Source organism: Canis lupus, chromosome 6 (genome assembly GCF_048164855.1).
Source record: "Canis lupus baileyi chromosome 6, mCanLup2.hap1, whole genome shotgun sequence".
Classification (NCBI taxonomy): Eukaryota; Metazoa; Chordata; class Mammalia; order Carnivora; family Canidae; genus Canis; species Canis lupus.
Genome location: NC_132843.1, coordinates 11,835,438 through 11,847,776, shown reverse-complemented (window position 1 = coordinate 11,847,776; position 12,339 = coordinate 11,835,438). Strand labels below are relative to the sequence as shown.

The 12,339-nt window shown below is 46.6% G+C and overlaps 1 protein-coding gene across 1 annotated transcript in view; it reads left to right on the top strand.

Moving 5' to 3' along the window:
* Window positions 1-12,339, top strand: part of EMILIN2 (elastin microfibril interfacer 2) — a 59,687-nt gene that overhangs the window by 23,709 nt on the left and 23,639 nt on the right. The window lies entirely within an intron of this gene.

The following is a 12,339-nucleotide window of genomic DNA, read 5'->3' as shown; positions in this document are numbered from 1 at the left end:
AAAATCTCACAGAGTGGACAAAACAGGGTGATCCATTTCGTTCTGAGTGTGTTTTGGTTTCTGTGTTAGAAGATATTAAATTCCAAAATAATAAAAAAATATATATACACAAAAATAAAATTGAATACAGTGAAAGGAAGCCAAAAATGGAGAATATATCTATAACATGTAATCGTAAAATATGAAATTTAAAAAAGAAAAAACTTAAAAATGAAGAGTTGATAAAATAAGAAACTAGTTGAGGTGGAAAAAAAGAAAAATTATTAGAAAATTTTAACCTGAAGGATAAACAAATCATAAGAGAAAAAATCAAGTTATATATACTATTTTCTTCTAGTCCTGAAGTTTTACAGTTCTTTTTGGTCAGTAAACTTGCTGTTCCCCTGTTCTTCCAGCTGGTCTTCTGGGGGCAGGGGCCTGCTGCATTGATTCTCCGGTATCTGTGCCTGGGTGAAGATGCACTGTCCCTTGCCAGGGGGCCTGGCTCAGTGTAAGCTGGTTTTCTGTGTGTGATTTTTGTTCTCTGTAGGTTTTCTATGCCTCTTTTGAGGGTGAAAGGGGAAAAAAGGCCAAGCCCCGATCTCCAGCCCCGGAACTGAAAGATCGGGGTGTGTGCCAAATTCTGCAGACTTCTATGGTGCTCACTCACTCAGATTCTCCCTGGGGAAAGTAGGGGGACACTGATTTGTGCAATTTGTAGGTTTCCATCAGGGAGAGACTTTGTTTGCTGGTGCGTGAACCTGCTCTGCCCTTCCTGGAGGAAGCAGAGAGTCACCTCACTTCTGCCCATTGGAAGGCCCTGTCATGGAGAGCTGTCATCCTGTGGAGTGCACACCCAATCCACCTTCCCAGACAAAGCAGAGGGTTGCTGCATTCCAGTCCTTTGCAGGGACCCAGCATGGACAGTGGTTACCCGATCTGTCACAGTTTGCAGTTTATGTCACAACAGGCTGAGCCTTCTCTCAGGCTCACTGACCTAATCCCATTTCCCTGCTCTGATGCTTGGAACTCTGCTGGTTGAGGCACCCCTGTTCTTTCTGTACCTCCAGGAATATTGAGACCTGACTGTCCCTTCCTGTGATTCTGCCCTGCTTCACCACTGAGTACCTTTCAGGCAGGGAAGTCTCACAGGAGCAGATTTCTAAAGATCCTGATTTTGAGCCTCAGGGCTGCAGCAGCAGCCTGCCATCAGCTTACTCACCCTTTATATTATGATATATCCCCTCCATTTCTCTTCTCTGCACTCCTACCTTGCAAAAAGAGTTCACTTTCCTATTTGTGGAGTTCCAGCCATTCTTTCTTTATATCTCAAGTTGAATTCATAGATGTTCAGGATGGTTTGATAGCTATCTAGCTAAATTTAAGGGACCAAACAAAACAAGGACCCCCACTCTTCCACCATGTTGCCTCTCCCCACTATGTAATTTCTCTTAAAAAATAAATGTGATTTCAAGGAAATGGAAGCAAGCTACTATCTTTGAAACTAGTTAACTGATATCAGGTGGGCTCCCCTTCACCTCAGAGTCTATATATTTGTCTTCCCTCTCAATTTGCAGGAACTTGGATGCCCAGAAGATTCCCTCCAAACTGGGATAGTGTCTAAGGCATATGGTGCAATAGCCCTCTGTGTACTTGGGTTCTCTTTGGCTCTCTCAGAACCACATGGAGCTGGCCAACATATGGAACACCATATATCATCCAGTCCCCTGAGAAAAATTCAGTCTGACAAGACTGCATGAATAGTGAGGACATTACTGAAGACTGTGGTAACACAAATTGTTAGAGGATGCTATCGTGTCACTAACCTTAAAAATCCACTGGCTACCCTAAGTCATGTTGGAGAACAGCTCCTCCTTACTTCCGTCTCCTCCTGTGGCCTCCTGCTCTGTCACCGATAACCATTTGAAAGCAAATAAGCCAAATTTTTCTTCTTGCCTAGTTAGGCAGCTCCCACCCCCTGCTTGCCCACACCTTCAGACCTGGCTTTGGGTGGATTTAGTAGCACCTTCCAAAGAAAAACCACACTTTCTAAGTGGAGCGCAGGTGAATGAAACTCTCTCCACCTCACTGTGTTAAATGTTAAGAAAAAGCCTAAAGTAATTTTGGGTTATCTTAGACAATGTGAGAAATATGAAACTGGACTATAACATTTTGGTCCTTTTTCTCCCCAGTGTGGTCACAAATTAGAAAAGATTCCTGTATTTTTCAATGCTCAGATTGTTTTTACTGAGAATGAATTGGCCTGAAGGAAGGTGTTATTTTGTATCTGCTGAGAAATTCCTACTGTCTTAGGATTTTCTAAGCATCTAAGGGGCCTCACCAAGTCACAGGTGTGGCCTAAAGCTTGCCAACATCCATGGTCTTCATCCAAAGGACTGAGATCCCTATAGGGGAGGGATAGATGTTGCAAACCAAGTCAAAGGAACACAGGAAAAAAAAGATTTTGAAAGGACCATGACTTTTGTAGGAGAATTTGAGGAAATGATTTCTTCTCTTAAAAAAAAAAAAAGAGGAAGCAATCAAAATAGAGTTATTTGGTAGTTCTGGAAAGAAAGGTTTGGATCCCCAAACCACGGAGAGTCGTATTTGCAGTGAATATCCTGTGCAGGGCTGAGGCCAGCAGATGTTCTCGTGGCTCACACTGTGGGAACCTAGAGGATGAGGGCATCAGGGAGTGAGCAGGCTCTGGGAACGTGTGATCCTGGCTCTGGGAAACGAGGAAGCATGATGTAAGTTTGAGAAATGGGACGGTATAGAATTGTGGCGTGGGGGGGTGAGGGGGTGCGGGTGCTGGGGCGGGTGGGGGAGCAGCCTGTAGCAGTGATGACCTTCCTGGAAAGAATCCTGTGGGACAGTGCAGGCCTTCATTACGTGTGGATTACTGAGCCCTCCAGAAAGCCGTCACAGTTGAGCCTGCATTGGCCGGCCCCCCTCCCTATTGTGGCTTTACTTTCGTAATGGATTTCCCAAAGTCAAGAAGTTAAAACTAAGAATGTAGACTCAGGAGCACATGCCCAGGCCATTTGTCACAGTGCTGGACACACCCTGCACTTGGAGACGTTTTATTTAGCAAATGCAAGCTTCTCCTGACAAGGTGCCCACCACCCTGGCGGGCCGTCCAGGAGTAGCAGCCTCACTGTCTCCTCGGCCCACTTGGGGCCCAGCCTCTACTGAGCTGCTGTGGTGTCCCCAGGTTGCCTTCCCTTGGGACAGCAGAGTCGCTGTGTCCCCAGCGTGAAGGTGGGGATGAGTGTAAAGGACTGAGGGGAAATACCGCGTGTTATACTATGTGGTCCAAACAAACCACTGAGGGGCAAAGAGGAGTCTAGGCTTTGAAATCTAACTTGCCACCCTACGAAGTAAGGAAATTAATTCAAGAGAAAACACAAAAATAAGCAGCTTAGGATTGTGGTGCCTCTAGCAAACATAGCCTTTGTGCTGAGAAGCAGACAGTCTCCTGTGTGTACGTTTTCATTTTGAACACATTCCTTTGGTCTAGGGTATTTTTTTTTTTTTAAGGCGTACAAAGCTATTTTGTAATCTAATACCAATCAGGACTCCTCAATCTTCTGGTTTCATTAATGCATTTTGTATTTCAAAACTATATTTGCCCAAGCATTCTGGCGTTTAACACTGAGATGGATTTGCCTAAAAAGCCAAGGAAAATATTTTCTATTTCTTTCCTTCCATTCATTTCTCCATGCAGAGAGCTAGTTAAAATTGTGTCCTAGAAAAGGCTAAGATGAAAATTCTGGTTTGTGTGTGTGATGTGCTGTAACCTGGAAGAAGGCCCTTTGGTTCTCTCACTTTGTCCTGTGAGGGAAACTTTCTCATCCTGTGGAAGGTTAGCATTGGAAGGGAGCTTGGACAGATAGCTCCTCAGATTGTAGAGATTTTAATCGCAGATGCATGCGGTTTCAAGTGGTCAAGGTTCGATAGTCAGAGAGAGTGGATTCAAATCAAATGACAAGTGTCTCTCCTGCTGGTGCAGAACCACTTTCCCTTCAACATAGTTCTAGAATCGCTGCCAGTTTTTTTTTTTTTATTCAAACTTGATAGCCTCTGTTGCCTGTGTTTTCTGTTGCTCCGTCCATAAAAAGCACATTTTTTTCATTGATAGACAAACAGTAATAATAAAAGCCAGAAAAAAAAAAAACCCAACCTATTTGTCAAAAGGAGTTTCTAGAAAGGTTAGTTTACTGTCTTGTCAATCTCTAAATTAGAACATGAGACCAAACTTTGTAAAAGTGAATTACTGCATAGAAAGCAGGGAAATTTTGACACTTGCCACAACATGGGAGAACCTTGAGGGTGAAGATGTTCAGAACAGGCCGCCCCAGAACACGCCACTTTGGCACATTGAGTACATTCACCAGAAGGCAGTTGAGGAAGAGCAGAGACGAGAAGAGCTCCCTGTCTTTCTTCTTTCTGTCTAAAATCAGGTTTATAAGTTCCTGCCTCTCCCGTACCAGGATGAAGGAATGACCCTTGTCACTGTGGATAGACAGTCTCCACCAAGATGCATCTGCATAAGCAAACTTCACTAACAAAGCCTTTATCTTCCCTTCCCTTCCCTCACGTACTTCTTAGCCACATTCCCACAATTTATTGCCCCTAGAAGCCCAAACCCCTTTTTCTTGGTGTAGGCACTTCCCAATTTGTCACCTGGTGTTAAAATGGTATATTAGGCCCCAGAGTCTAACTGCTTGTTTTCATTTCTTTCCTCCGAAGCTTCCAGGCATGTTAAAATATCAACATCAGTACGATGTGGATGTCTTTTCTCCTGTCTTTTGTCCATTTAATTCACAGGACCCAGAACAAACCTAAGAGGATAGAGGAAAAGTGGTTTTCTCTCCTACAAGGACATTGGACTAAGGGAAAGAAGCCGGTCATGAAAGTTCAGATGTGATATGATTGGGCTTATTCTAAGTCCCCAGAGAGGTCACATTTGCAGAGACAGCGGGATGGTGGTCACAGGGCGGGAGGGAGGGCATGGAGGGCTAGTGTTTAATGCGTGCAGAGCTTCAGTGTGGAAAGATGAAAAGAGTTCTGACAGGGACACCTCGGTGGCTCAGTGGTTGGGCGTCTGCCTTCAGCCCAGGGCCTGATCCTGGAGACCTGGGATCGAGTCCCACATTGGGCTTCTGCATGGAGCCTGCTTCTCCCTTTGCCTGTGTCTCTGCCCCCCCCCCCCGTGTCTCTCATAAATAAATAAATAAAATCTTAAAAAAAATAAAAAGAGTTCTGATGGTCCTACAACAATGTGGGTGGACAGTGGACTTAATGCCACTGACCTGTGCTTGTAAAAATAGTTAAGATGGGAGTTTTCTTTTTTTAGGGCCAGGGTTTGAATCAGTTACAGCCTCACGCCCCGCTCCCCTCAGCCCCTACCACGTCCACGGCAGACAGGGCTAATCCAGCAGAGCAGTCTTCCTGGATGGGGCCAGAAGGCTTCGCCACGGCTCCCACACTACCGTCCCCACCTACCCTTCCTTTCAGCACACTTCCCTGGTTAGGATTTTCCTGAACTTGGGGGGAAAATATTCTTCTTCAGCCCCCTGTTATCTCCTGGTCTTCACCCTATTTCTCATTTCCTATCACAGCACACTTGGTGGACGAGGTTTTGGGGGCTGCACTGTACCTGCTCTTGCTTATTGTGTCCTGTCTTCTGACCCGGCGTCCTCTCTCACCATTGATCCGAGCAGCACTGGCTCAGCTCCCTGAGAATCCCCTTGTCTTAAACACAGTATCTCTCAGGCCATCTGTTGCTTGACCCTCTCAGTGGCACCAAAAATGTGAACTCACTGGCCTCCTTGACATGCTCTTTTCCCTTTGCTGCTCAAATAGTGTGGCTTTCCATCTCTCTCTCCAGAAGCATGTGCTGGCCATTTTCTGCTTGCCTCCAGATCCACTTTCCCTCCTTCTCCATCCTGACTTCATTCTAGGAATCTGACCTGGGTGGGTTGTGATTTCATCCTTTCATTGTCTTCGTGAAAAGAATTTCACAGAGGTGGGAAATTCCTTGCCTGGCATTCAGGTGACTAATGAGAAGGGCTGTTGCTTTTGTCTAGGGATACTTGGAATTGGTTACTGTTTCCAGAATTCTCTCACTGGTACCGCCTCACTGGGTTCCCTCCCCACCCAGCCTCCTACTGCTCCGGCTGCTGTAGGCCATCTGCTCTCTCCATCCAGAGGGTGAGTTGGAGGGGACGGTTTGTTCTACAAGAACCCACAGCTCCTGTTCAGTGACCTTCCCATAATACTGTAGTCACAGCCTTCATTTTCTCTACATTTTGATAACCTCATCTTTCCCTTGCCCTTTCAGACCTAGGGTTAGTACATTTCTTCCATCTTTTTTTTTTTTAATTATAAGTTATTCAATTAAATTTAAAAAAACAACAGTGTACTCATTTCTCCCACCTCCATCCCCTACCTCTGGCAACCACAAATATCTTTTCTGTATCCATGAGCTTGGTCTTTTTGTTACTTTGTGTTTCTTTCTTTTTTTTTTTTTTTATGATAGGCACACAGTGAGAGAGAGAGAGGGCAGAGACACAGGCAGAGGGAGAAGCAGGCTCCATGCACCGGGAGCCTGACGTGGGATTCGATCCCGGGTCTCCAGGATCGTGCCCTGGGCCAAAGGCAGGCGCTAAACCGCTGCGCCACCCAGGGATCCCATACTTTGTGTTTCTTTTGTGTTTTTGTTTTTGATTCCACATGCAAGTGGAATTTGTATTTGTCTTTGTCTGACTTATTTCATTTAGCATAATACCCTCAAGTTCTGTATGTTATCACAGATGGCAGGATTTCATTCTTTTATGGCTGAGGAATATTCAGCATGTGTGTGCATACACATCTTCACCTATCCATCCAGGCATTCAAGTGTCCATCCATGGACGCTTACGTTGCATCCATATCTTGGCTATTGTGAATAATGTCACAGTGCACGTGGTGGGGAACAGATATCTCTTCAAGTTAGTGCTGTCATTTCCTTCAGATAAGTGTCCAGAAGTGAGATTGCTGGATCATATGATGGCTTAATTTTGAATTTTTTGAGGAACCACCATACTCTTTTCCACAGTGGCTGCACCAATTTATATTCCTACCACCAGTGCATCAGGGTTCCACATCCTTACCACATCCTTTTTTTTCGACATTCTTGCCAACACTTGTTATTTCTTGTCCTTTTTTTTTTCTTATAAAGAGATTTTTAAAAAGTGATTTTATATATTTGAAAGCAAGGGAGAGCACGAGTGGGACAGTGGAGGGACAGAGGGAGAGAGGAGCAGGCTCCCTGCTGAGCAGGCAGAGCTGGATCCCAGGACCGGGAGATCATGACCTGAGCCAAAATCAAGAGTTGATACTTAACCGACTGAGCGATTCAGGCACCTCAATTACTTGTCTTTCTTGATACCAGCCATTCTGACAGATTCATAAAGTGACATCCCATTATGGTTTTGATTTGCTTTTCCCTGATGATTAGTGATGTTGAACACCTTGTCTCGAACTTGTTGGCCATCTGTATGTCTTCTTTGGAAAAACATCTATTCAGATCATCTGCCTATATTTTAATCAAAAAAATTGTTTTGCTTTGAGTTCTATGAGTTCTTTATATATTTGGATATTAGCATCTTATCAGATATATGATTTGCAAGTATTTTCTCCCATTCAGTAGGTTGCCTTTTTGTTATGTTGGTTTCCTTTGCTGTGCAGGAGCTTTTTAGTTTGATGTAGTTCCACTTGTTTACTTTATGTTATGTGTATTTCACACATATGTTATACATATTTACCACAGTTAAAAACAAAAAGTGAAAAAAGAAAAAAAGTGAATTCCATGCCTGGATGTGGAAAACTTGGAGTTGTACCTAAATGTCGGATAACTGAGTCTGCTCTGGGTGGGCATCCTGAAACTCGCTGAAATGACTTTTGCTTGTATATACATGGTGGCTTTGTCCCAGATCAGTGGTTATTTATTTGTCCCCACTAGGGAGAGGGAGGCACCTTTTCTTTCTAGCTCCCTTCTCCATCCTTACATCCCATTCCTGTTGAAACTGTGTGGGACCACGTGTGGAATGAAGCAAGAAGAGTTAGCTCTGGGATTTTTGGGGACAAGCCAGTGCCTGGAGAAAGAGAGGAATTTACTAGATAATCTGTTTTTGGGAGAAATCCCAATTTACTAGATCATCTGTTTTGGGGAGAAATCTCAATCAATCTGGAACAGTGAGTGTTCCAGTGGGGGCACTGGGCTTTAGATTTGTGCACTTTTAGTGGCATGTATTAAAAAAAGAAGTTAGAGATGAATACTAAATGTGAGGAAATGATCCTTCCTTCTAAGTCCTTATTTATAGATAGAAATGATCCTCTGCCAGTGATGTGTGGTTATTTCTGAAAAGCCTTCTACTGACAATGTGGAAGGGATATGGGAGGAAAAAGAAGACAGGTGGGTGTGGGACAGGATTGAAGAGATGAACAGATGTGTGCCTGTTGCTGTTCCCTTGACGGGCTCATGACTCTCTAGGCCAGCTCTGTGCAGTAGCTCTCCCTGTGATAGTGGAGATGTTCATACTAATCCTGCATATGGCTCTGGAACTCCTGAAATGTAGCCAGTGTGACTGAGGAACTGAATGTTTGGTTTTGTTTACTTTTAATTAGTTTAGATTTAAATAGACACCTCTGGGATCCCAGGGTGGTGCAGCGGTTTAGCACCTGCCTTTGGCCCAGGGCGCGATCCTGGAGACCCAGGATCGAATCCCACGTCGGGCTCCCGGTGCATGGAGCCTGCTTCTCCCTCAGCCTATGTCTCTGCCTCTCTTTCTCTCTCTGTGTGACTATCATAAATAAATAAAAATTAAAAAAAAAAAGAAAATAGACACCTCTGAGTAATTAGGATTAGACCTGAGGACAGTTTGGGGGCTTTTAATATGGACATTGGGTTCCCCAAAACCTCCTCAAAAGTAGACTTAGTATCATTAAATTTGTTTGATTAATCAATTATTGATTGATGATGAATACTGCATTGTTTATTGAGCACCTACAATAGGACAGGCGCTGGGTTTAAAAATGGGGATATTGTAGAGAACAAAACCAACAGGAATTCTTGCCCTCACGGGGCTTATATTCTGTGAAAAGACAAACACTGAACAAGTGTGAATGGAAGCATGTTATGAAAGAAGTCTCATCTCCTGCCCGTAGGAAGGAGTCTTTATGTGTCTAGGGGAGGGGGGAAGGGGAGTGATGTCAAATGAAGGCTGTCATTTTATCACATTTTGTTTTAACAGGGACATATCCAGTCCTCTGGTCCCTAAACTCTGATTCAACTTTTCCAGTCCTCTTGTTGCCACCTTCCTTCTCAGTAGGATCTTCTGGGCTGATCTGATGTCTTGACATGGTGGTTGAACCCATAAACATGGCGAACCCTTGTTTCACACCCTCCCGTACCCTAGAAGGGTTTCAGAGGGAGAGGAAGGGGAGGAGAGTTGAGAAGATGGGAAGAAGAGCACTGGCAGAGGTTGGGGTGAGCTCACACTGTGGGGTGGCGTGCTGTCGTAGCCCCAGGGGCCCCCAGAGTGCCCGAGGCAGCTGTGGACAGGACTCCCTTGAGGAACAGGATTTGGTTACAGTCTCTACCCAAGACTGGGATGGGGGCCAAAGCTGCAGCCTGAGTCAGCCTTCCAGCTCCAGTCCAGCACCGCCTTGACTCTGTGCCTTGAGCTCGGTCCCTCTGCTTGGCCACCCCCAGTGGGGTGCAGTCAGCTGATTCAGTAAGTGTCCAGGGGGCACCTCCTGTCCACTTACAGCCCAGGGGTCCTTGGGGTAATACTGGGCTCTTTGGGTCAATTCCCTCCCCCTGCCTGGCTGTCCAGCCCTTTGTTGCCTCAGAGGCTCCTGGCTCCCAAGAGGAAGGAAGGCTGTTGGCTGCCCTGAGTTTTGGGCTGTACTTCTCAACTCTGGCTGCACTTGACGATTACTTGGGGAGTTTTTGAAAGGCACAGATGTCTGGGCACCCCTGGCCCCAGACCAGTTAAATTAGAATTTTGAGCATACAGGCCTGGGCATTTTTTTTGAAAGCTCCTTGGCCGGGATGTGGTCCTGCAGAGCGCTGAGGAGTGGCAGGAGGCCCCAGGGATCCTGCCGTGTTCCTCCCAGCCTCTGGAAAGCCTCCTGGAGGGCTCTCGTGGAGGCAGACACCCCATTTCTTCAGGGAAAATCCCTGGAGGGCTGCACAACCCTACCTCTTCCCCTCATATCCTCCAGATGGAGGCCTGAGGACCCACGGTCGCCTCTGGGACCCGGGTCATCGTGCACGGCGTGGCTGGAACGTGAGCTTTCCCACGGCTGGAGGTGGCCCCTGATGGCTTCCAGCTGTCGCCACGGGCCAGGGAGGCCTCTTCCACCCGCCGGACTTAGAGATGCTGTCAACCTGAACTCCGTGCTGCAAACCGGAAATCCTCCAGGACGCCCATCAGGCTGAGGGTGGGAGTGGGGAATGTGTGTGGGGCTGCAGGGGAAGGCAGGAACTCCAGGGAACCTGCCCTAAGTTATGAGCTGGTTCCAAAATAATAACTGCCTGCAAAGAAAATAATGAGGTGTGTTGGAAGAGCAAGCACTTTCTTACACTCGGCGCAGCAGCTGGGGCCAAGGCCTCCGGGCAGGGAGGGGATCCCACTTGCAGCATCAGGTTTTGCTCCCCTGGCCCTGCTCGGCCCCATCCAAAAGGCTTTGCTGTGGGCTGTCATCTGCTGGCACGTGTGCAAAACCCAAGAGCAAACACATTTTCACATTCAGTCTTACATGCTCAGAGGAACCAAGTGTTTCTGAGATTACACATTTTTGCAGCATTATGCTATACTTGAGCATGCAAAACAAAGAAGTGGAATTTTTTTCTTTTTTTTTTTTTTTTTTTTTTTTTTAAGAGTTCCTAGGACGATACAGGGAATTCTTTTGGTAGGCAGGGTGCTGGGGGCCTGGGGGCTGGGGTGTACCTGGACTGTGTCAGATGCTCAGACAAGTGTTTGCTGAAAGGGGACAGCAGCTACCCTCTGACCCAGCTTGTAGGGCTTTGCAGAACATCTCTGGGTGGGTGGGGTTGCTTCAAATTTAAGGCAATCACCAGAGTCACTGCTTCTGTGTTCTGTGTGCTGGGAGGGCCATCTGGGTATAGGAGAGAACACTTGGGTGTAAATCCCAGCCCTGGCCCTTCCTGACCATTGGAATATGGACAGGTTAAATAACCTCTATGAGCCTCTGTTTTCCCATTTGTGAAAAGGGGAAACTCTAAATAGTTGGGCCTTGGTGGGGGTTGTGGTGGTGATAAGAGAGAATAAAGAGCCTAGAAGGGAAGTCTTGTCCCACTCCCACCCCTTACAGGCCCTTCTTTTCTGTTTCATTCATTGAGCTTTCTCTTCTATTTTCCTTGAAAAAGTCTCCCTCTGGAGCCTCTCAAAATCTGTGCACCTGAACCCCACCGCAGACCAATTAAATCAGAACCTCGGAGAGGGAGACCTGGGCATTGGCAGTTCTTGATGGTTCCCTGGTGATTCTGATGCACGGCCAGTGTTCCGAACCACTGCCCTAGAAGGGCCAGTCACGCGGGGGCAGCGACAGGTGTTGGGATGCTGATGCTTGGGGTAGTGCTGTCTGCAGGGCCCTCTGGGAATTCCAGAGGGTCACCTGGGGTCCTGTTGGTTTTAGATGTCATGGCTTTGGCCCTCAGAGGCAAACACCCATCACGTTTAGTAATTTGCAGTTTTCTCAGGAATGTGACTTTGAACTCCCCCACCACCAGGTAGGTGCCTGAAATGGAGTCACCTAGCTGGCACCAGGCCCCACGCATCCCCCAGCTCTCCCCTGGGCAGCACACAGCAACCCTGGGGAAGTAACAGCCAATTTCTTTCTGGGAATTGGCCCCCAAAGAGAAGGGCAGCTGCGAGTGCTGGTGTACACAGTGAGGAGGAAGTGAAGACGTTCTAGAGAGCCATGATTCGAAGCTGCAAGTAGAAGTTAGGAGCTGCTTGCATCTGTGCTGTGAGCAGAGGTACCCAGGGGGGTGTTGGATTCCTGCATCCATCCCTCTGAGTGTCTAGCGTGCTGCTGGAGTGCCACTCACTGTTCCAGGCCCTGGGTCTGGAGGGCTTTATAGCTCATCAAAAGAATCTCTATGTGATATGCACATGTGTGGGGCAATGTGTACTTTTTTTTTGGTTTTTAAGAGAGAGGAGGGAGAAAGGCAGAGGAAGAGGGAGAGAATCTTAAACAGGCTCTATGCTGGGCTTGATCTCAAGCCCCCCAACTTGGGGCTTGATCTGAAGACCCTGAGATCATGACCTGAGCTGAAACTAA